This window comes from Salvelinus fontinalis, chromosome 11 (assembly GCF_029448725.1).
Source record: "Salvelinus fontinalis isolate EN_2023a chromosome 11, ASM2944872v1, whole genome shotgun sequence".
NCBI classification, from domain to species: Eukaryota; Metazoa; Chordata; class Actinopteri; order Salmoniformes; family Salmonidae; genus Salvelinus; species Salvelinus fontinalis.
In genome coordinates, this window is record NC_074675.1 from 20,211,998 (window position 1) to 20,235,981 (window position 23,984).

General features: G+C 42.2%; 1 pseudogene; it reads right to left on the reverse strand.

Moving 5' to 3' along the window:
* Positions 1 to 2,382: 2,382 nt before the first annotated feature.
* LOC129865259 (ataxin-10-like) lies at positions 2,383 to 12,595 on the reverse strand (annotated as a pseudogene).
* Between the last annotated feature and the right edge of the window lie 11,389 nt (positions 12,596 to 23,984).

Sequence of the window (23,984 nt, forward strand, 5' to 3'; positions counted from 1 at the left end):
AACACATTTAAATGTAATTTGATTTAAGTTGACTTTTCAAATCCAATCAGTTTTCCACATTGATTCAACGTTATCACATCATTTTTGTTGAATTGTTCAACATGGAAACAACATGGATTCAAACAGTTTTTGCCCAGTGTGTCTGGCTGTAGCCCACCTGAGAAGAGCAGAAGGAGCTCAACAATAACCTCGATGACAACATCCTTCCTGAGGGGGTCAGGGGGACAGTGGGGCTCAGATTAATAGGTCACCGCCTGGTGAAAAGACAAGCTGGCACCGTGCCCTGACCGACAGCTAGCCCCCGGGGGGTGGACGGAGGTGGACTCAAACTAAGCTGTTGTTGTGTCAGTGCCAACATCCACCAACAGTATAAACATGATGGATACACGGCACATACTGTATAATAATTCACCACAGTGACTTGTCATGCCACTAGAGGTCTCTTCACAGTCCCTAAGTCCAGAACAGACTATGGGAGGCACACATAATACATAGAGCCATGACTATTTTCCACATCAGGTAACTGATGAAAGCAGTATAATCAGATTTAAAAAGCAGGTAAATATACACCTTATGGAACAACATGGACTGTGAAGAGACACACACAAAGGAACAGACACATGCATACACACACACATTGTGATATTGTTGTATGGTGGTATTGAACATTTTGTGTTGTAGATATGTGGTGGTGTAGGGATGTTAAATGATGTACTAGTTCATCTTTAGCTCATTCAATACAAACATAGTTCAATGTTTGATCTTTTGTTTTATACGTAAATGTGGGTGCTTTGGTGTGTTTGGACCCCAGGAAGAGTAGCTGCCGTCTTGGCAGGAGCTAATGGGGATCCCTAATAAATACAAATGTAGACACTCACCTACATTTATTTGGACAGTTAAGCTAAATTGTTTAATTTGGCTCTATACTCCAGCATTTTGGATTTGAGAGCAAATATTTTACGGATGTGAAAGTACAGAGTGTCACCTTTTATACGAGGTTATTTTCGTACATATATGTTTTACATTTAGAAATGAATGCACTTTATGCATCTAGTCCCCCCGTTTGAAGGTGACATTAAGTACTTGGACAAATTCACTGCATAAAATATAGTATTTGGTCCTATATTCCTAGCACACAATGACTACATCAAGCTTGTGACTTCAAACTTGTTGGTAGCATTTGCAGTTTGATTTGGTTGTGTTTCGGAATATGTTGTGCCCAAAATAAATGGTAAATAATGTATTTATCACTTTTGTGATTAACAAGTATTTTGAGGGGATATGAATCTTTGTTCCTCTTTCTCACTCAACATTATTCACGATTTATTCAGGACTATCCCTAATCATGGAAGCATCCACATGAATGTAGGACATTCATGTGAACTGAAAAGCTCAGTTCTGGGATTTTCTTCTACTCCAAAATGAATTTAAAAAAAATGTATGCTGACACCATCTGAAATATAATTTCCATCTCCAGAAATGAGCCCAATAACATACTGGCAAAAATTATATTTAAAATGATTTTAATGAACATATTGGACCATGCATATAGCCTATGCATGGTCTACAGTGCCTTCAGAAAGTACTCGGACCTGTGGACTTTTTCCAAAAATGTTTACGTTTAAAATGTATTATACATTTTTTTTTTTTTAAGACAAACTCCTCAGCAACCTACACATAATGACAAAGCGAAAACAGGTTTTAGGAAATGTTAGCAACTTCATAAAAACAGAAATAAGATATTTACATTAAGTATTCAGGCCCTTTGCTTTGAGACTCAAAATTAAGTTCAGGTGCATCCTCTTTCCATTGATCATCCCTGAGATGTTTCTACAACTTGGAGTCCACTTGTGGTAAATTCAATTGATTGGACATTATTTGGAAAGGCACACACCTGTCTATATAAAGGTCCCTCATTTGACAGTGCATGTCAGGGCAAAAACCAAGCCATGAGGTCGAAGGAATTGTCCATTGATCTCCAAGACAGGACTGTGTCGAGGTGTAACGGATGTGAAATGGCTAGCTAGTTAGCGGGTACGCGCTAGTAGCATTTCAATCAGTTACGTCACTTGCTCTGAGACTTAAGTAGTGTTGCCCCTTGCTCTGCAAGGGCCGCGGCTTTTGTGGAGCGATGGGTAACGCTGCTTCGTGGGTGACCGTTGTTGATGTGTGCAGAGGGTCCCTGGTTCGCGCCCGTGTCGGGGCGAGGGGACGACGTAAAGTTTACTGTTACAGAGGCACAGATCTGGGAAACGGTACCAAACATTTCTGCAGCATTCAAGGTTCCCAAGAACCCAGTGGCCTCCATCATTCTTAAATGGAAGACGTTTACATAGACATACGTGAATTTGTCCAAATACTTATGACACATTCAAAGAGAGGGACTAGATACATAAAATGCTTTAATTTCTAAAATGGTAAAACAAATATTTAAAACAATACCCTTAAATAAAAGATGACATTCTCTACTGTCGCCTCATGACATTTGTCAAATCCTAAATGTTGGAGCATAAAGACAAATGTACACATTTTAGCATCACTGTGTGTCCAAATAAATACATAGGGAGTGTATACAGTAAAATATATCCATCAACCACCAACATTGACTTATGACTATAAACATGTTAGATAAACGTACGTATCAGCAACAGCAATACTTACAGGAAGACAAAGGATGATACATAAAAGTACAAAGCTCATTAGGTTAACATCCATCCACAGTGGCTTTAACATGATAGTTACGACTAGTATAATTTAAACACCACAGGCACATCAGATTCTATACGAATCAAAAGGACACAGGGATTGTTGCTGTCAATAACGCAGTTGTCCATAATGAGAGGGAGACCATCCAGTTCCCTAACCTGGAAGAAGAACAGAAACATCGAATTAGGGATGCACAATATATCGGTGAACATATCGGAATTGGCCGATATTAGCTAAAAATTCCAACATCGGTATCGGCCTGATGTCTAGTTTAACAACGATTTGCAAAACCGATGTCAAAGCTGACAAGCATACCTAAACTCAGCAACAACAAAAAAAGTCCTCTCACTGTCAACTGTGTTAATTTTCAGCGAACTTAACATGTGTAAATATTTGTATGAACATAAGATTCAACAACAGACAAACTGAACAAGTTCCACAGACATGTGACTAACATAAATGGAATAATCCAGGACAAAATCAAAAGCAACAGTCAGTATCTGGTGTGGCCACCAGCTGCATTAAGTACTGCAGTGCATCTCCTCATGGACTGCACCAGATTTGCCAGTTCTTGCTGTGAGATGTTACCACATTCTTCCACCAAGGCACCTGCAAGTTCCCAGACATTTCTGGGGGGGAATGGCCCTAGCCCTCACCCTCCGATCCAACAGGTCCCAGATGTGCTCAATGGGATTGAGATCCGGGCTCTTCGCTGGCCATGGCAGAACAGTGACATTCCTGTCTTGCAGGAAATCACGCACAGAACGAGCAGTATGGCTGGTGGCATTGTCATGCTGGAGGGTCATGTCAGGATGAGCCTGCAGGAAGTGTACCAGATGAGGGAGGAGGATGTCTTCCCTGTAACACATAGCGTTGAGATTGCCTGCAATGACAACAAGCTGAGTTTGATGATGCTGTAACACACCGCTCCAGACCATGACGGACCCTCCACCTCCAAATCGATCCCGCTCCAGAGTACAGGCCTCGGTGTAACGCCTATTCCTTCGAAGATAAACGCGAATCCGACCACCACCCCTGGTGAGACAAAACCGCGAGTCGTCAGTGAAGAGCACTTTGACAGTCCTGTCTAATCCAGCGAAGGTGGATTTGTGCCCATAGGCGACATTGTTGCCAGTGTTGTCTTACAACATGCCCTCAGTCCAGCCTCTCTCAGGATATTGTGGACAGTATGAGCACTGATGGAGGGATTGTGCGTTCCTGGTGTAACCCGGGCAATTGTTGTTGCCATCCTGTACCTGTCCGCAGGTGTGATGTTCGGATGTAACGATTCTGTGCAGGTGTTGTTACACGTGGTCTGCCACTGCGAGGACAATCAGCTGTCCGTCCTGTCTCACAGGTAGCGCTGTCTTACACATCTCACAGTACGGACATCGCAATGTATTGCCCTGGCCACAGCTGCATTCCTCATGCCTCCTTGCAGCATGCCTAAGGCAAGTTCACGCAGATGAGCAGGGATCCTGGGCATCTTTCTCAGTTTTTCCAGAGTTATTAGAAAGGCCTCTTTAGTGTCCTAAGTTTTCATAACTGTGACCATAACTATGACCTTAGTGTCTTAGCTTCTCTAGGATAGGGGGCAGCATTTTCACGTTTGGATGAAAAGCATACCCAAATTCAACTGCCAGCTACTCATCCCCAGAAGATAAGATATGCATATTGTTAGTAGTTTCGGGTAGAAAACTCTTAAGTTTCTAAAACTGTTTGAATCATGCCTGTGAGTATAACAGAACTTATTTAGCAGGCGAAACCCCGAGGACAAACAATTCAGATCTTTTTTTTTGTTGAGGTCACTCTCTTTTCAATGGATTTTCATTGGGAATACAGATTTCTAATTGACCTTCTTGCAGTTCCTACCGCTTCCACTGGATGTCAACAGTCTTCAGAAATTAGTTGAGGGGTTTTCCTTTGTGTAATGAAGAAGTACGGCCATTTTGAATCAAAGTCACTTGAAGTGTCCTGTTAGATAGAAACGCATGACCAGAAAGCATGCTACAGATTGTTTTAATCCTGTATTGAACACAGATCATCCCGTCTTCAATTTTATCGATTATTAACGTTAAAAAATATCTAAAGTTGTATTACAAAAGTAGTTTGAATTTTTGGGGCAAAGTTTACAGGTAACCTTTGAGATATTTTGTAGTCATGTTTCACGAGTTGGAACCGGTGTTTTTCTGGATCAAACGCGATTTTGGATATATATCGACGGAATTAATCGAACAAAAGGACCATTTGTGATGTTTATGGGACATATTGGAGTGCCAACAACAGAAGCTCATCAAAGGTAAGGCATGAATTATATTTTTATTTCTGCGTTTTGTGTCGCGCCTGCAGGGTTGAAATATGCTTCTCTCTCTTTGTTTACAATGGTGCCAACTCAGATAATAGCATCGTTTGCTTTCGCCGAAAAGCCTATTTGAATTCTGACACGTTGGCTGGATTCACAACAAGTGTAGCTTTAATTTGGTGTCTTTCATGTGTGAGTTCATGAAAGTTTGATTTTTATAGTAATATATTTGAATTTGGCGCTCTGCATTTTTACTGGCTTTTGGGCAAGTGGGACGTTAACTTCTCTAGGATATGTGGGACGCTAACGACCGTTCCACAGGTGCATGTGCATACATTTTTTATGGTTCATTGAACAAGCATAGGAAACAGTGTATAAACCCTTTACAATGAAGATCTGTGAAGTTATTTTGATTTATCTTTGAAAGACAAGGTCCTGAAAAAGTGATGTTCCTTTTTTTTGCTGAGTTTATATAATACAAATAGATGAGAACATCTTTGTATAACGTAGGTACATGAAGTGATGACTCCTTGTAAAATTTTGCACTACATGTGCAACACAGCATTCCTAACCTAGCCCACAATGTCTGCTGTGTGGATCGAGGAGTCAACAAGTTGAGCAGTCATTTGAAAGATTAAAGGAAATTTCAGCGAGACAACTTAAAGGCGAAATCCATTAACGCCAAGATAATGGAATTCATTGCCCTTGACAAATCAACCGTTCTCTCTCATGGGTGATTTTGGCTTTCGCCGACTGGTCGAGCACCGGTACACTTTTTTAAAACTATTTTTCAGATGTTGCCCTACCGGAGATACACCATAATAGCGTCACAGCTATTAGTTTCATGACTGACATCAACCCTATGAGCATGCTGAGACGGACAGCACAGTGTGTCGTCGAGGATTTCATACTGAAGTCGTATTGAATGCTCATGAATATGCTGGTACTCATACCGCTGTAACAACATCTACACCCCGCTGATCCTCAACACTGGGGCCCCACAAGGGTGCGTTCTGAGCCCTCTCCTGTACTCCCTGTTCACCCACGACTGCGTGGCCATGCACGCCTGCAACTCAATCATCAAGTTTGCGGACGACACTATAGTGGTAGGCTTGATTACCAACAATGACGAGACGGCCTACAGGGAGGAGGTGAGGGCCCTCGGAGTGTGGTGTCAGGAAAATAACCTCACACTCAACGTCAACAAAACAAAGGAGATGATTGTGGACTTCTGGAAACAGCAGAGGGAGCACCCCCCTATCCACATCGACGGGACAGTAGTGGAGAAGGTGGAAAGTTTTAAGTTCCTCGGTGTACACATCACGGACAAACTGAATTAGCCCACCCACACAGACAGCGTTGTAAAGAAGGCGCAGCAGCGCCTCTTTAACCTCAGGAGGCTGAAGAAATTTGGCTTGTCACCAAAAGCACTCACAAACTTCTACAGATGCACAATTGAGAGCATCCTGTCGGGCTGTATCACCGCCTGGTATGGCAACTGCTCCGCACACAACCGTAAGGCTCTCCAGAGGGTAGTGAGGTCTGCACAACGCATCACCGGGGGCAAACTACCTGCCCTCCAGGACACCTAAACCAACCGATGTCACAGGAAGGCCATAAAGATCATCAAGGACAACAACCACCCGAGCATCTGCCTGTTCACCCCGCTATCATCCAGAAAGTGAGGTTAGTACAGGTGCATCAAAGCAGGGACCGAGAGACTGAAAAACAGCTTCTATTTCAAGGCCATCAGACTGTTAACCTCTCTGGGGCAGGTGGGACGCAAACATCCCACCGGCCAATAGCCAGGGAAAATACAGCGCGCCATATTGAAATAACATGATATAAAAATCAAACTTGCATTAAATCACACATGTAAGATACCAAATTAAAGCTACACTCGTTGTGAATCCAGCCAACATGTCAGATTTCAAAAAGGCTTTTCGGCGAAAGCATAAGATGCTATTGCATCACAACAGTAAACAAACAGAGTAACATATTTCAACACTGCAAGCACGACACAAAACGCAGAAATAAAATATAAATCATGCCTTACCTTTGACAAAATTCTTTTGTTGGCACTCCAATATGTCCCATAAACATCACAAATGGTCCTTTTGTTCGATTAATTCCGTCGATATATATCCAAAATGTCAATTTATTTGGACCGTTTCATCCAGAAAAACACAGCTTCCAACTATCGCCACTTCTCTGCAAAATATATCAAAAGTTACATGTAAACTTTACCAAAACATTTCAAACTAAATTTGTAATACAACGTTAGGTATTTTTAAACGTTAATAATCGATCAATTTGAAGACGGGATGATCTGTGTCCAATACAAAAGAAAACAAACTGACGCAACTTTTTTCATAACGTGGCTCTCTCAAAAAATGTACTTCATGTGACCCTCATTTACGATAGCCCTACTTCTTCAGTACACAAAGAAATAACCTCAACCAATTTCCAAGGACTGGTGACATCCAGTGGAAGCGGTAGGAACTGCAAGCAAGTCCATTAGAAATCTGGTGTCTCTTAAAAAATACATTGAAAAGACAGTGACATAAAAAAAAAATACAAATTCTGAATGGTTTGTCCTCAGGGTTTTGCCTGCTACATAAGTTCTGTTATTCTCACAGATATGATTCAAACCGTTTTAGAAACTTCAGAGTGTTTTCTATCCAAATCTACTAATAATATGCATATCTTATATTCTGGGGATGAGTAGCAGGCAGTTGAATTTTTGCATGCTATTTTTCCGAAAGTGAAAATGCTGGCCCCTGCCCACAAGAAGTTAATTAAACAGCCACCACTAACATTTAGTGGCCGCTGCCAACATACTGACTCAACTCCAGCCACTTTAATAATGGGAATTGATGGACATTATGTAAAAATGTATCACTAGCCACTTTAAACAATGCCACTTAATATAATGTTTACATACCCTACATTACTCATCTCATATGTATATGTATATACTGTACTCTATATCATCTACTGCATCTTGCCATCTTTATGTAATACATGTATCACTTTAAACTATGCCACTTTATGTTTATATACCCTACATTACTTATCTCATATATGTATATACTGTACTCAATACCATCTACTGCATCTTGCCTATGCCGTTCTGTATCATCACTCATTCATATATCTTTATGTACATATTCTTTATCCCTTTACACTTATGTGTGTATAAGGTAGTAGTTGTGGAATTGTTAGGTTAGATTACTCGTTGGTTATTACTGCATTGTCGGAACTAGAAGCACAAGCATTTCGCTACACTCGTATTAATATCTGCTAACCATGTGTATGTGACAAATACAATTTTATTTGGAAGAGGTCACGGACAGACATAGCTGAAACGTCACTGCTTGACATGTATGATGCAATCATGGTTGAGAATGAAACGACTGAACAATGAAACAGCACAGCAAGTAAGTGAAAGAAATCGGTTTTGATTATGTTTTACTGGTAATGGGGACATACGTCAATGCCAACCAAAAAAATTTTTGGGTCATTGTGTGTGTGTGTGTGTGTGTGTGTGTGTGTGTGTGTGTGTGTGTGTGTGTGTGTGTGTGTGTGTGTGTAACCTTTATTTAACTAGGCAAGTCAGATAAGAACAAATTCTTATTTACAATGACGGCCTACCCCGGCCAAACCTGGCCGACGCTGGGACAATTGTGCGTCGCCCTATGGGACACCTAATCACGGCCGGATGTGATACTACAGTCCCTGGTTCGAATCCAGGCTGTAACCCCTCTTGCACTGAGATGCAGTGCCTTAGACCACTGTGTCCATGTGTGTGTGTTAACTATTAAAAGTTGTACAAGAACGTTTAAAAGACAGCTAAAATGTTAAATATCGGTATTGGGACTTTTGGCAAGGAAAATATCGGATATCAGTATCGGCCAAAAATGTCATATCAGTGCATCACTAAATATAATCAAAACAAACATATTTACAATGCAGAAATAGAATCTCACCATCCCCCAAAAACTACTTTCTCATCCAAAACACAGTAAAAAACACTAGTCACGAATTATTCTGTTTGTCTTGAGTCTATGGATAGGGCCAATTTCAAACAATGCTGAGATGGCAATTTTCCTTATGCAAGAAGAAGCTGTTTAAGTGTTGTGTTTCCTTGGTTTCTATAGGGCAATCTCAATAACCAACCAACATCCATGTCCCTATCAGCCAACATTGAGGTCCCTATCCTTAGGAATTCTCTACTACCACGGAAAATAGCCATGTGTGGTTGCGGGTTGGTCTAAAGCTGTCACAACGTGTTGCACTGGTCTCTGTCACCTATCTAATTATATAGGTTAAATTTACATACATGCGGTTACTCTGCAAATTAATTGGTAGAGTCATGAACGGCCATAGCAAGAGAGAAAATGCTGAGTTAGTTACTGTAAAGTGTGTACTTTTTGATCACTCAAAATCAAAAAATATGAACTTCAGCCTATATGTAAAAAATACTTAATGAAAGACTATCATATTAAATTATTATTTACCAGCTGGGAGCCGACGATAGGTTATTATCATTCAAGGGCCTTGAATGAGAGCAAAGTGGGAGCAAGGTTTTTAAGCCACTGCAAGTGGACACATGCCAGTTTCCCCCATCCAGGTGGCTTTATATCACAGTCAGTGATAGCTGCAGATAGCTGGGATGGAACAGATAATGAGAGTAAGGAAATGTTTCTCTTTCCTCCATTAACGTAATAATAATAAAACCACCATGAGGAAGCCAATATGGCTCAGTGCCACGATGGACTCAAAAGCACTTATTGTCTCTCCGGTGTGGCCCAGGAAGCACAGATACAGCATGAGGAGATTACTGTATGTGCTATTTAACTCAACATGTGTCTCAAATGACATCCTACTCCGTTTAGTGAACTACTTTCGACCAGAGTCGATTAGAATAGGAAGAGTCATTTTACATTTTCAGTCTCCATTTCTGACATTTTGCACATGCTTCTTGACCCTTGATCTGAGGGTTCAAAAGGAGTCTGCAAATCCTACTCTGAAAGGACACGCTCACAGACAGAACTTGTGGCGGGTGAGTAAACTTCAAAGCATTGGATGAAATGTAGTATATCAATGGTCTTGCAACACAAGAGAGTAAATTATTTAATCTTCAACCCCCACAACCATGTTTTGTCAACTATCTGCACTATTACCCAAGAAAGCAAAGGCAACTAAACTAAATGACTATCTGTCATCATGAAGTGCTTTGAGAGGCTAGTCAAGGATCATATCACCTCTACCTTAGCTGACACATTTACATTTACATTTAAGTCATTTAGCAGACGCTCTTATCCAGAGCGACTTACAAATTGGTGCATTCACCTTATGACATCCAGTGGAACAGCCACTTTACAATAGTGCATCAAAATCTTTTAAGGGGGGGGGGGGGGGGGGTCAGAAGGATTGCTTTATCCTATCCTAGGTATTCCTTAAAGAGGTGAGGTTTCAGGTGACACCCTAGACCCACTTCAATTTGCTTACTGCCCCAATAGACCACCAATCATCAAGTTTGCAGACGACACAGCAGTAGTAGGCCTGATTACCAACAATGACGAGACAGCCTACAGGGCGGAGGTGAGTGCCCTCGGAGGGTGGTGCCAAGAAAATAATCTCTCACCTAAAGTCAACAAAACAAAGTAGTTGATCGTGAACTTCAGGAAACAGCATAGGGAGCACCACCCTTATTCACGTCGACGGGACCGCAGTGGAGAAGGTGGAAAGCGTCAAGTTCCTCACCGTACATATCACTGACAAACTGAAATAGTCCACCCACACAGACAGTGTGGTGAAGGCGCAACAGAGACTCTTCAACCTCAGGAGGCTGAAAAATTTGGCTTGGCACCTTAAAACCCTCACCAACTTTTACAGTTGAGAGCATCCTGTTGGGCTGTATCACCGCCTGGTACGGCAACTGCACCGCCCTGCGTTCTGACCAAACAAACAAAATGATAACTGTAAAATACTTTGTGTCCGTAAATTGTATATAGTATGTAAAAGCTGGAAGTAGAAGCCTAAGTATTGTTGTCCATTAGTGTACACCAATTAGGGGAGGGGTGGCAGGGTTAGGGGGAAATAAAGGAACACAAAAAAAATAAACACTTTTTTTAACTGCCAACAGTAACTTCGATCCAGTCCGGGACGTTTCGCTGACAATATGCTTTCATGCATAAAACCCTTAGATTCCAGTTTGAAGGCCTAAAGGATCAATAAAGATTAAGTCCTTTTTCCTAATGTGAATTATGACAACTGTGTAACGCTCGACATTGAGCTTAATTATTTTGTGTTCATTTCCCATACATGATTTGCACATTAGGTCGAGGCCTTGAGAAGTGAAACTGATGTAGGGCCAAAGTACTTACATGAGAAGATCTGGAAAGATGAGCGCCCAAATGTCCTCTTTGCAGAACTGGTTATCAACAGCAAGGTTTCCAATGAACAGTACCCAGCAACGAAGTGCTAGATCAGTGGTAAAGTGCAGAGAACAACAGTCAGACACATATAAGAAGACTTAAGAAATAAAAAAAATCATGAAATTTGAACGGTTACAATACATTATAATTGTTTTACAAATAAGCACACAACTGCAAATATCAGGAGATTACGCTTATTCTCTTCAGCCATAGGAGGGAGAATAAAAACAAATCACCTTCAAAGACGTGTTCTCAGACTTCAGTTTCTGAAGCATGTCTAGGATTCTGATTGACAGGTCAATAGCACCAAGGCACCTGGATAAAAAGGTAGATTTGCTTATGTTTTAACCAACCAACCCACCCACCCAATACAACTGGACAGTGGGGGTGGGGGGGGCATTTCATAACAGGGAAACTGCTAAATAGAACACCCCCAGAATTTTGAAGTGTAAACACACTTGAATTCATGTGAAAACAAAACTACCAACATGGATGTGCTTGGTAATGTTATTAGCTCTTCCTTGACCGTGCGTGACTGGATTAAAGTGTCTGGTAAATTAACTAAATGCAGATCCAATGTAAAACATTTGTGTGCATGCTTTTGTGTGTCAACTGGATTCAGTACTGACTGCAGCTCACCTCATTAGGGTCTGGTTGAGTGCACACTGTACACTGCCATTGCTCTGGGCTCTGAAGCATACTGCGGTCAACAGCAGGATCAGCTCTTCAACCTCTCTACCTGCAGCCTGGATCTCCTCTGATAGCTTTGACAGGATCTTCACTAGGCTCCTGAAGGCTTCATCCTCACTGCGGTCTCTGTGATAATACAGAAAACGAACAATGTTTCATTTATACAGACAAAAGCAGGACATGGGTAACAGCCCAGTTCAATGAATAGACAGCCCGTTTAGCTGAGGTCTTTTGCTAGCTAGTTAGCTAGCCACATAACTCTCCCCTTTGCGCACCTGTTTCCCTGAATTCGTAACGCATTTGTCAGCGATCGTAAAACCGGTCAATGTTTTTCACGGAACTTCTCAGAAACAATTTCATTCAATAATGTTGTAAAGTCCATCCTTATCCATGATTCCAACGCGGGTTCCGCCATATTTGTTTGTATTGTTTCCAGTGTGGGTGGGACATCCGTGTTATATCCTGGTGTTTGATTTGATAAAACCAGGAAGGAGGCTGCGATATCAATGATATTTCACCTTCACATCAATACCTATTTAAACCTTCTAATTTCCATGACATTAGCAGCTTAAATGTTATGTTTTAGTTTTTTTTTCACATAAGAAATATACATAGGTATGTATATGTACATAAAAGCAAAGCACAAACTACAGATTATTGTGACCATGTTATGAGTTTCACAACGACCCCAGCTAGCACATAATGTTCTGAGTGAGAGCGTGGTTGTCCAATAATAATAAGTATTTTTTATAGCGCTTTTTATACATAATCTCAACGTCACTTTTAAAAAACGAACAACAAAAAAATAACCCCTTTATAATAAAACATTGCATGCATCTATAATCACATTTGCGTAACAGTGGCATACAGTAGAACAGATTGGCCTTTTATAAACGCATTTCATGCAATTCTATTAAATGTACATGATATAAAACATGAGCATAATGTGTTTTAATACCACACAAATGACTGAAATTAGTGGCTACTCTGACAATGCCAAACTGAGAGCAATAAGCACAACCTGGTCTTGAACGCAAACAATAGCCCAGTTCAATGAAGAACGACCAATTTGATGTTCCAGCTCAACGAGGGGCTCAGGGGACTCAGATGATGTTCCCCTCACTTCATCACATCCCTAGCGTTTCCGTCGACTCGGGGGCGGGCAAGGGCTGAAGTGGGGCTTCACAGTGGTGAGCGATGTGGCATTTCTGGCCACAACGAAAACAGATTATCTTAGGCTGGTATTGACCTCTAGAAGTGGACCATCATGGAGTCCACTGTCGGTGTTCCATGTTGGCTTGACAGACCACCTCATCTGAAATCACTCTTGGTCTCTACCTCCGTTTCTACCCGACCGCATCCGTTGGGATAACCCGACTCTCTGGACTCAAGAAGTTTTCCACTCTTTCCACTTCTCCCAGGGCCTTACACAGTGTGGCAGGAGTAGCCAGGAACACCTGCTGTTGGAGCCTCTCTGGTGTCAAGGCCTGGAGGAAGGATTGTAAGGCCAGTTCATTTTGAGCAGTCATGGCAAACTGGGGGTACCTTTGTCTGGCGAAAAAACATATCTGCAGCCAGGACGCCAAGGATCTCAAATCCATTTATCTTACGACCTGCTAACTTCTCCCACATTCTCTCGCTGGGGTCTCAACTGCCAAACCTATACCTCAAGGTGGTAGTTAGGGCAGTGTAGTCCGTCCACAGATCAGAGCTGAGGCCTGTAGGGCCTGTAACGCACGCCCCTCCTGGGCCAGGGCAAGCTGCACAGCCATTTTCTCTTCAGCCCATATATTGTGCCACACAGATAGCTGAAACTGGGCTAGGTAGGGTTCCCTTCACGTTCCGGGTGGGCACTTAACTTTGACCACCACCATCTGGTCCAGGTCCGTCTCCATGCCACTGTGCAGGACGGCGAGGCACCGCACATTCCTCCAGGTGGCGCTGTGGGACATGGTGAAAAAGGAACCTCCACTGGGCTTGGAGCGGGGTGTCCTGGTATGAGCCCTCCGGTGCAGGATCTATGGCCGACTTGCCTGCTTCTCCCAGGGGCCCGGCCGTTCATCGTCCTTCCCCCAAGTTCATGTGGGGGGGAGCCACTTCCAACAGATGCTCAGCTCTTGGAGCAGAGTGCTCAGCTCCTCCTCTTCTTACCCGGTCTTCTTCGCCAGCTGCTTCACGGTGTCATTCATCTCATCAAGGCTTGGGTGTATAGCTATCCCACTTCTGATACCAATGTAAGAAAATGGAACTCTAGTAGACTTGCAAGATTGCAGAACTGGCAGTGTACAAGCTAAACCTTTATTGAAACCTCTTCTGGATAGGACCCTTCATCTCAATTTCCAACTAAAATGACATACCCAGTCTAACTGCCTGTAACACAGGACATGAAGGACATATGCATATTCTTGATACTATTTTAAAGGAAACACTGACGTTTGTGGAGATTGGAAATTAATGTAGGAGAAAATAACACAATAGATATGGTAACAGATTTTTTTTTAAACATGCTTTTTCTATTTTTATTTTATCATCTTGAAATGAAAAATAAAGGCCACACATTGAGATATGGTTGGGGATCATTTAGATGTTGTCCACTACAGGGCAACAGTGTGTGTGCAAAGTTTCAGACTGATACATTCAAGAAAGAGAAAGCTACATAATGTTTAGCATGAAATCTCCCAGGTATCCCTCACGAGTTTGCCCAAATATACCCAAGTGGCCGAATTGGTCAATTGATACGTTTTCAAGTACATAACTATAGAGAACATACAAAAATACTATGGTAATAAAAAATGTAAGTTTACACACTCCCAGGAGAGCCCTGCATCAATAATTTTACGGATGAACCCTGCATCAAAACATCAACTAGACAACACATATCTATAAACATTTATATTATATAGAGTATTGGGAACACAATCACTATACTGAAATAGGTGGACCAAAAGGAAATCAGACACTAGAAAAACACAGCCACAGCATGTCATAGCCAACATAGAATACACATAGGCTGTTCTAATACATTGTATGCCTCAGGACAATATATAGTACATACACATACATATATATACACACATACATACATATGTATATACGACTGGAAAGCCCAGCTCATTGGCAATCTAGTTAGCTATGTTTCAAAACAATAGGTGGTCATTGGACCAAGACACTGTCAATCAAGTGAACAACGCTTGTCTCTTTGGTGCTTAATGACGGCTGACCTTCATGGGCTAATTGACGTGTTGTGTCGCCAATACGTAATGTAGAATGATGAAACAAGTTTGGTTGCATTCTAAAGTGTCTGAGGATTGACAAAAACGGAACTTGACCGGCTTAAACAAAGTTTTGCCGATTAGATTTCATAAACTGTTAAAAGAGTCAGAAATAAAAAGTTAAAAGAGTCAGAATTCATGCAAAACGCTGTATACAACATGGATCGTGTTCGGATATACAAATGGATTTTATGGACCCTCAGGATGACAAATCGGAGCAAGATTACTGAATGTAAGTACATTTTATTTAAAAGTGTTTTGTTGTTGTTGTTATCCTCAACCAATAACATGGTATTTTTTCTCTGTAATGGCTACTGAAAATTGGAAACTGCAGTTATTAACAATCATCTAAGCCTTCTGACGATGTAAAACATGTCTATGTCCCAGACAGCTGGCTGTTGTTCACAACACCATTCTAGTCACATATCATATATTGAGTAACAACTGTCATGATTGTCAGGACAGTGATCTTGTATTTAAGAGTACAACAACACATGAACTGGTATGACACTTTCTCCCACAGGTCTCCAACAGCGCTAACCCAAGGCCATGCTTCCAACAAGCCACACCTCCAGATCCTCTAATAGGCTGCCACCACTATAATATGTGTATAGACACAACGCATCAAGCTGTTCTATATTTGGCACACATGCTGCCCAAATTGCGGCCTTCCCGACAGTAAGTGCTTGTGAAAAAACAATCCACAACAATTTTTTGGAAACTATTGATCATCTGTGGCTAAATTATGCTCTCTTCTGTAGTATTTTCTATGATTTTATTAATGTCTGTTCAGACAGGAGTACCTTAAACGTTGAGTATAAAATAGCCGCCTGTCCCTTTTAAGGGATGGTTAGACATTTTCAAAATGACCTGGAGGACAATGGGAGAGGGTCATGCTTTTCAGTTTCCGTTAGGGGAGGGTTTAGTCTTTTTTTAAATTGAGTCCATAGGAGGGTCATGTAACTTGTAATTGATGAAATTGCAATATTTTTTATTATTTTAGAATTAGTTGCTTATTAGGCTATATAACGATGCCGCCCCTCAACTCTGATTCTCCAGTGGGCGTGCAATGTCAAGTGTGCCTATATATATTTTCTGCCGTTGTTGTTCTGAACCCACTGCCCGCAAGCTGTCGTTAAATTCTCATTAGTGAGTCAGAACCAAAAAGCTGTGCATCTTGATTGTTGACCAATGCCCGCCTTTTGTCCGCCCGTGCAAAGGCGACCGAGCATACACAGATAAGTGACCAAAAATTACTTTAAAACCTCTTGACGCTAGGGGTCAGATTTTGTATTTTTTTTAAATAATGTTCCCAAGGTAAACTGACTATTTCTCAGGTCCAGATCGTAGAATACGCATATCATTTACAGATTAGGATACAGATTAGGATAGAAAACACTCCAAAGTTTCCAAAACTGTCAAAATATTGTCTGTGAGTATAACAAAACAGATTTTGCAGGCGAAAACCTGAGGAAATCTAACCCGGAAGTGATTTTTTATTTTTTTAAATCTGTGTTTCATTTCCCGTCTTTCTTCCATTTAAAGGGGTATCAACCATATTCTGTAACGGCTGTCTAATGCCTCGGATGAGGAGGAGGAGTAAGGGTCGGTCCAAAACGCAGCGTTGAATGTAGACATAATGAATTTATTTGACAAGACGAACACTGACACGAACTACACTTGATAATTAACAAAATAACAAACCAACGACGTAGACAGACCTGAACTTGAGAACTTACATATAGACACGAAGAACGCACGAACAGGAAAGACTAGCCAAACGAACGAACAAATGAAACAGTCCCGTGTGGTGCAACAGACACAGACACAGGAACAATCACCCACAAACAAACAGTGAGAACAGCGTACCTTAATATGGTTCTCAATCAGGGACAACGTCAAACACCTGCCTCTAATTGAGAACCATATCAGGCAACACACTTAACCCAACATAGAAACACATAACATAGAATGCCCACCCCAACTCACGCCCTGACCAACTAAACACATACAAAAACAAGGAAAACAGGTCAGGAACGTGACAGAACCCCCCCCCCCCCCCCTCAAGGTGCGAACTCCGGGCGCACCACCTAAAGTCTAGGGGAGGGTCTGGGTGGGCATCTGTCCACGGTGGCGGCTCCAGCTCCGGACGTGCTCCCCACCCCACCATAGTCAATCCCCGCTTCCGTAGCCTCCTCCAAATGGCCACCCTCCAAATTAACCCCACTGGATTAAGGGGCAGCACCGGACTAAGGGGCAACACCGTAATGAGGGGCAACACCGGAATGAGGGGCAGCTCCGGACTGAGGGGCAGCTCCGGACTGAGGGGCAGCTCCGGACTGAGGGGCAGCACCGGACTGAGGGGCAGCACCGGACTGGCTGGCGGATCCTGGCTGGCTGGCTCTGGCGGATCCTGGCTGGCTGGCTCTGGCGGATCCTGGCAGGCTGGCTCTGGCGGATCCTGGCTGGCTGGCGGCTCTGGCTGCTCATGGCTGGCTGGCGGCTCTGGCGGATCCTGGCTGGCTGGCGGCTCTGGCTGCTCATGGCTGGCTGGCGGTTCTGGCTGCTCATGGCTGGCTGGCGGCTTTGGCTGCTCATGGCCGGCTGGCGGCTCATGGCTGGCTGGCGGCTCTGGCTGCTCATGGCTGGCTGGCGGCTCTGGCTGCTCATGGCTGGCTGGTGGCTCTGGCTGCTCATGGCTGGCTGGCGGCTCTGGCTGCTCATGGCTGGCTGGCGGCTCTGGCTGCTCATGGCTGGCTGGCGGCTCATGGCTGCCTGCCAGTCATGAGCTGCCTTCCAGTCATGAGCTGCCTTCCAGTCATGAGCTGCCTTCCAGTCATGAGCTGCCCTCCAGTCATGAGCTGCCCTCCAGTCATGAGCTGCCCCTCAGCCCGGAGCTGCCATTAGTCCGGAGCTGCCCTTCAGTCCAGAGCTGCCTCTCTGTCCGGAGCTGCCCTTCAGTCCGGAGTTGCCCCACTGTCCTGAGCTACCTCTCTGTCCGGAGCTACCTCTCTGTCCGGAGCTACCTCTCTGTCCGGAGCTACCTCTCTGTTCGGAGCTACCTCTCTGTCCGGAGCTACCTCTCTGTCCTGAGCTACCTCTCTGTCCTGAGTTATCTCCTCTATTTAGGAGGGACCTTTGGGAAGGTTCCTAGACCAGGGTCGGGAGCGAGGGTCGCCACTCAAAGGACGCTAAGAAGGGGGATAAAGACAATGGTGGAGTAGTGTCCTCGTCCTGCGCCGGAGCCGCCACCGCGGACAGATGCCCACCCAGACCCTCCCCTTGAGTTTTAGGGGTGCGCCCGGAGTTCGCACCTTGAGGGGGGGTTCTGTCACGTTCCTGACCTGTTTTCCCTTGTTTTTGTATTTGTTTAGTATGGTCAGGGCGTGAGTTGGGGTGGGCATTCTATGTTGTGTGTCTAGTTTGTCTGTTTCTGTGTCCAGCCTAATATGGTTCTCAATCAGAGACAGCTGTCAATCGTTGTCCCTGATTGAGAATCATATATAGGTGGCTTGTTTTGTGTTGGCGATTGTGGGTGGTTGTTTCCTGTCTCTGTGTTTGTATTCTGCACCAGATAGGACTGTTTCGGTTTGCCACATTTTGTTATTTTGTTTGTTGTAAGTGTTCACTGTTTTTGTTTAATTAAACATGTTGAGCACTGGCTACGCTGCGTGTTGGTCCGATCCCTGTTTCACCCTCTCTTATAGTGAAGAGAGGGAAGGCTGCCGTTACAGGCTAGTAGTACTAGGGGATCAATTGATCTTTATTCCCTAGACAAGTTGTGGGACAAGTGCTACAGCTGAAACAACAAAGAGAAACCATGTTTTTTGAATTTTCATGAGTGTGGTGGAGTATTTTGGGTCTGTTGATTTCCATTCAGTGGTCATTCTGTGTTGACTCTGGCCTTGAGTAGAGAAGCACTGGTAAAAGGCAATTGAATGGGGGGAAAGTTAATTATGGGATGGACACGGTATAAGAATAAACCTCCTGAGCAGCTAATAGAAAGTTTAAAAAAGGAGGAAGAAAAACGCTGCTAAGGTACACTATAGTAGATTTTGGTAGACATTAGGTGCTCTTTGGTAATAAGGGTAAATTGGTCATCAAAAAGAAAGGAGGACCAAGGCACTCTAAGAATTTGTTCTTAACTGACTTTCCTAGTTAAACAAAGGTTAAATAAATACAATAAATAATGTTCATTGAACATGCCATACAAATAAACACATTTTAATTAATTATATGAAGAGTGCCTTGGTCCTACTTTCTTTTTGATGAGCTAATAGATAGTGTTCTAACAGTAACCAGCCCTATAGAAGGATATTCACAGGTGTTTTAAGAAGCATAAAGATTGGAAGTGTAGGTTTCTAGCACCAGTGAAGAGAACATCCAACCTTCTCTCTGAGTTGGTCAGTTTGAAAGTCTCTGTAATGGATAGTGTACCAAGTCCTGAGCAGCTAATAGATAATGTACTAACAGTAACCAAACCATATAAGATGATATTCACTGGTGTTTTATGAAGCAGAACGATTGGAAGTATAGGTTTCTAGCACCAGTGAAAAGAGGACATCCAACCTTGGTCAGGTTGAAAACCTCTGTAATGGATAGTGTTGGCTAATGTATGCAGCTGGCTTATAGTTTCTGGCCAATTCACCCACATACAATAATATGATGTCAAAGAACACAGAGACAATAATTATATAGCAATATGTTATAACCTAATGATGAAAAACCCAACATTTACAGTAAATACCATTTCTATTCAACAGTAAGATGGTACGGATCAAATTAGGTAAACAATAGGTTATAACAATAGGTTATAACAATAGGTTATATGCAAATTCATACCTTCATTTTTTATCATTATGGTGTTCATAAGGATTTTCTCACATTCTGATATTTACACATAAATCAATATAAGTCACAGTTATAACATTATACAATTCCACAGAAATTGCACAGGTCAATTCCACAGGTCAACATTGCATCACAGTGGCACACGTGTATTAATCATTTACCGTTTATTTCTCATTTATCAAAACCAAAACTCTGAGATGAAGATGTGGACGACAACAATATTCCTGTGAGAGATGACGTCTGCCTTAACATAGTTCATTGCCAACTCCAGCATGACATTCAGAGGCCCGGTGATGGGCTTCACCTACCGAACAACACCTGAAGACCACACAAAGACAGAGACAAACATTAGCCTGCGTAGGAGAATAACTCTGGTCACACATTTACGTAACATTATTTTGAGAGCTCCTATACTGTCACATTTCTGACCGTATTTCCTTTGTTTAGTCTTTATTTAGTTGGTCAGGGCGTGAGTTGGGTGGGTATTATCTATGTTGTCTGTTTCTATGTGGTGTTTTCTCGTTTGGCCTGATATGGTTCTCAATCAGAGGCAGCTGTCATTCATTGTCTCTGATTGGGAACCATATTTAGGTAGCCTGTTTTCTGTTGGGGTTTGTGGGTGATTGTCTATGTGTAGTGTTTGTGTCAGCACTAGTTTTCATTAGCTTCACGTTGGTCGTTTATTGTTTTGTATTAGTCTGTGAAGTGTTCTTAATTCTCGTCTTCGTTAAATAAAACAAGAATGTATTCATTTCATGCTGCGCCTTGGTCCTCCTCTCTTCAACGTTACGACGAGCGTGACATATACTAATGTACAGTAATGCTCAATAAACTCTCAATAGAATATGCAGTTGACATGTTACTAAAGGTCTATTGATAATTTGTCAGGAGTATAGGGACTCTCAACTTAAACATTTGCCCACATTAAACATCCAAACGGGGCCCATGGGAATACTGCTATTTGTATATTGGCTAAATCTCCTCTTCTCAAATCTGGCTTTTGTCTTCTTGTATTATCTCTTACGATCCAAAAGCCAACCTTCTCTCTGGCTTCTGATGCAAGCAGAAGGGACACAAAACTAAGTAGTAGCCTATCTGAATTCCAGAGGAATTTGGGGAGGCTTGTTTAAATTAATATGTGATTGTAAGGGAGCAGAAATTCCCTGTGTTTATGTTCCTGTCCAGTTTACTTCTCTCAGTGGAGCCCTAGTGATATTCTAGCTTGCTTGGATATTGCCAAAGAGAAATTAAGGCTGAAACTAGCATTTCAGTATTCTTACTGAACTTGTTCTTCACACATTCTTCTTCGTTCTCTGTCTCTCTCACTCTCTCTCTCTTACTCTCTCTCCTGTTTTGAATGACTGCGTAGCACTTGACTCCCTCTCTACTCACCCATAATCATGTCATTTTGAGAGCGCTTTACAACATCGAAGGAGAACTGGTTGTCATCGGCCAGGATGTCAAAGAAGACATCAGCATGTGTTAACAAGGGAGCTGGGTTTGGCAGGTGCGATGGTCCTCAGGAAGACAATCTCTGTTGTTCAAAGGTAGAATAAGAGGTATGCAGATTATGCTTTCAAAATACCTTACAGAAATTATATGTTTCACCAACTACATTCAGCTAATAACCCAGTTCGCACATAATGTTCTGAGAATCATATGTTTCTTAGAGCTTGGTGAGAGCGGGGTTGTCCTATGGTTATTTTGCATACACCATTCCCACCAGTTTCTGGAATTGGTGCAGGACAGTTGCTTGGCTTTGGAACATTTGCAGCACATTAAAAGGCCCCACTCAGAGGAAGTTGCCTCACCTATTTTGAGAAATTCCTGTTCTAGAGCGGGAATTCTCGGTTAGATTCCACCTCGAAGAATGACGCGGGCTTGCTTATACATATTCAGGAATTGGGTGTGGGAACGTTGTGGTGATTTCCAAGTGTAGAAGAGAAATGACAAATAGGGCACTGACAGATTTCAGTGTAACTAGCTAGCATGCTAAATTTAGCCAGCTAATTAAGTTATGTGAGCACCATTTCAGTTAAGACGGGCATAGTGAAATAATTATTTCAGAAAAAGACTACCAGCCTACCTGTAAAGAGATGAGTCTGAGCTAAACTGTGCCTATACAAGCTGTTGACATGTTGAGGGTTGACGTTTGATAATTCCAGTGAAACCATGTCGGATTCCAGACATCATTCATATTTGCACATGATCAAATAGCTATATTCTTTGTTCTCTCTGTTATCATTTCAGCAAGCTAGCTAGCTACAGTGCCTTCAGAAAGTAGTCATACCCCTTGACTTAATCCACATTTTGTTGTTACAGCCTGAATTTAAAATAAATTAAATAGATTTTTTTCTCACCCATCTACACACAATACACCATAATGAAAAAGTGAAAACATGTTTTAGAAATGTTTGTTAATTTATTGAACATGAAATACAGAAATATATATCATTTACATAAGTATTCACACCCCCGAGTCAACATACATTTGGCAGAGAGCTTACCACACCTGGATTGTGCAACATTTGTACATTATTCTTTTCAAAATTCTTCAAGCTCTGTCGAATTGGTTTTTGATCATTGCTAAACAATCCTTTTCAGGTCTTGTTATAGATTTAAGTCAAAACCATAACTCGGCCACTTAGGAACATTCACTGTCTTCTTGGTAAGCAACTCCAGTGTAGATTTGGCCTTGTGTTTTAAGTTATTGTTGTAACGGTTTTCTTCCGTTGGTGAAGGAGAGGACCAAAATGCAGCGCGGCTAGTGTTCAACATGTTTAATAAACAAAGGGACGATAACGTGAACACTATACAAAATACAAAACAATAAATGTGAAAACTGAGACAGTCCTATCTGGTGCAGAACACAAAGACAGAAGACAACCACCCACAAACACCAACACAAAACAAGCCACCTAAATATGATTCCCAATCAGAGACAACACAAAACACCTGCCTCTGATTGAGAACCATATTAGGCCAAACATAGAAACAGACAAACTAGACACACAACATAGAATGCCCACCCAGCTCACGTCCTGACCAACACTAAAACAAGTAAAACACGCAAGAACTATGGTCAGAACGTGACAATTGTCCTGCTGAAAGGTGAATTAATCTCCCAGTGTCTGGTGGAAAGCAGACTGAACCAGGTTTTCCTCTAGTATTTTGTTTACCCTGAAAAATTCCACAGTCCTTAACAATTACAAGCACACCCATAACATGATGCAGCCACCACTATTCTTGAAAACATGGAGAGTGGTACTCAGTAATGTATTGGATTGCATTTGCTCCAAGCATAAAACTTTGTATTCAGGACAAAAAAATGAATTGCTTTGCCACATTTTTTGCAGTATTACTTTCGATCCTTGTTGCAAGCAGGATGCATGTTTTGAAATATTTGTATTCTGTACAGGCTTCCTTGTTTTCACTCTGTCAATTAGGTTAGTATTGTGGAGTAACTACACTGTTGTTGATCCATCTTCCGTTTTCTCCTATCACAGCTATTAAACTCTGTAACTGTTTTAAAGTCACCATTTGTAACGGGTGTCGTCGTCGGAAGAGGCCAAGGCGCAGCGTTCTTAGAGTTCCACATGATTTAATCACGCAGTGAAACTAAAACAGGACAAAACAATAAAGAATACACCGACCGAACAGCTTCGATGTGCAAACTCCCTGCACACAAACAAAGAACAAGATCCCACAAAGAAAGATGGA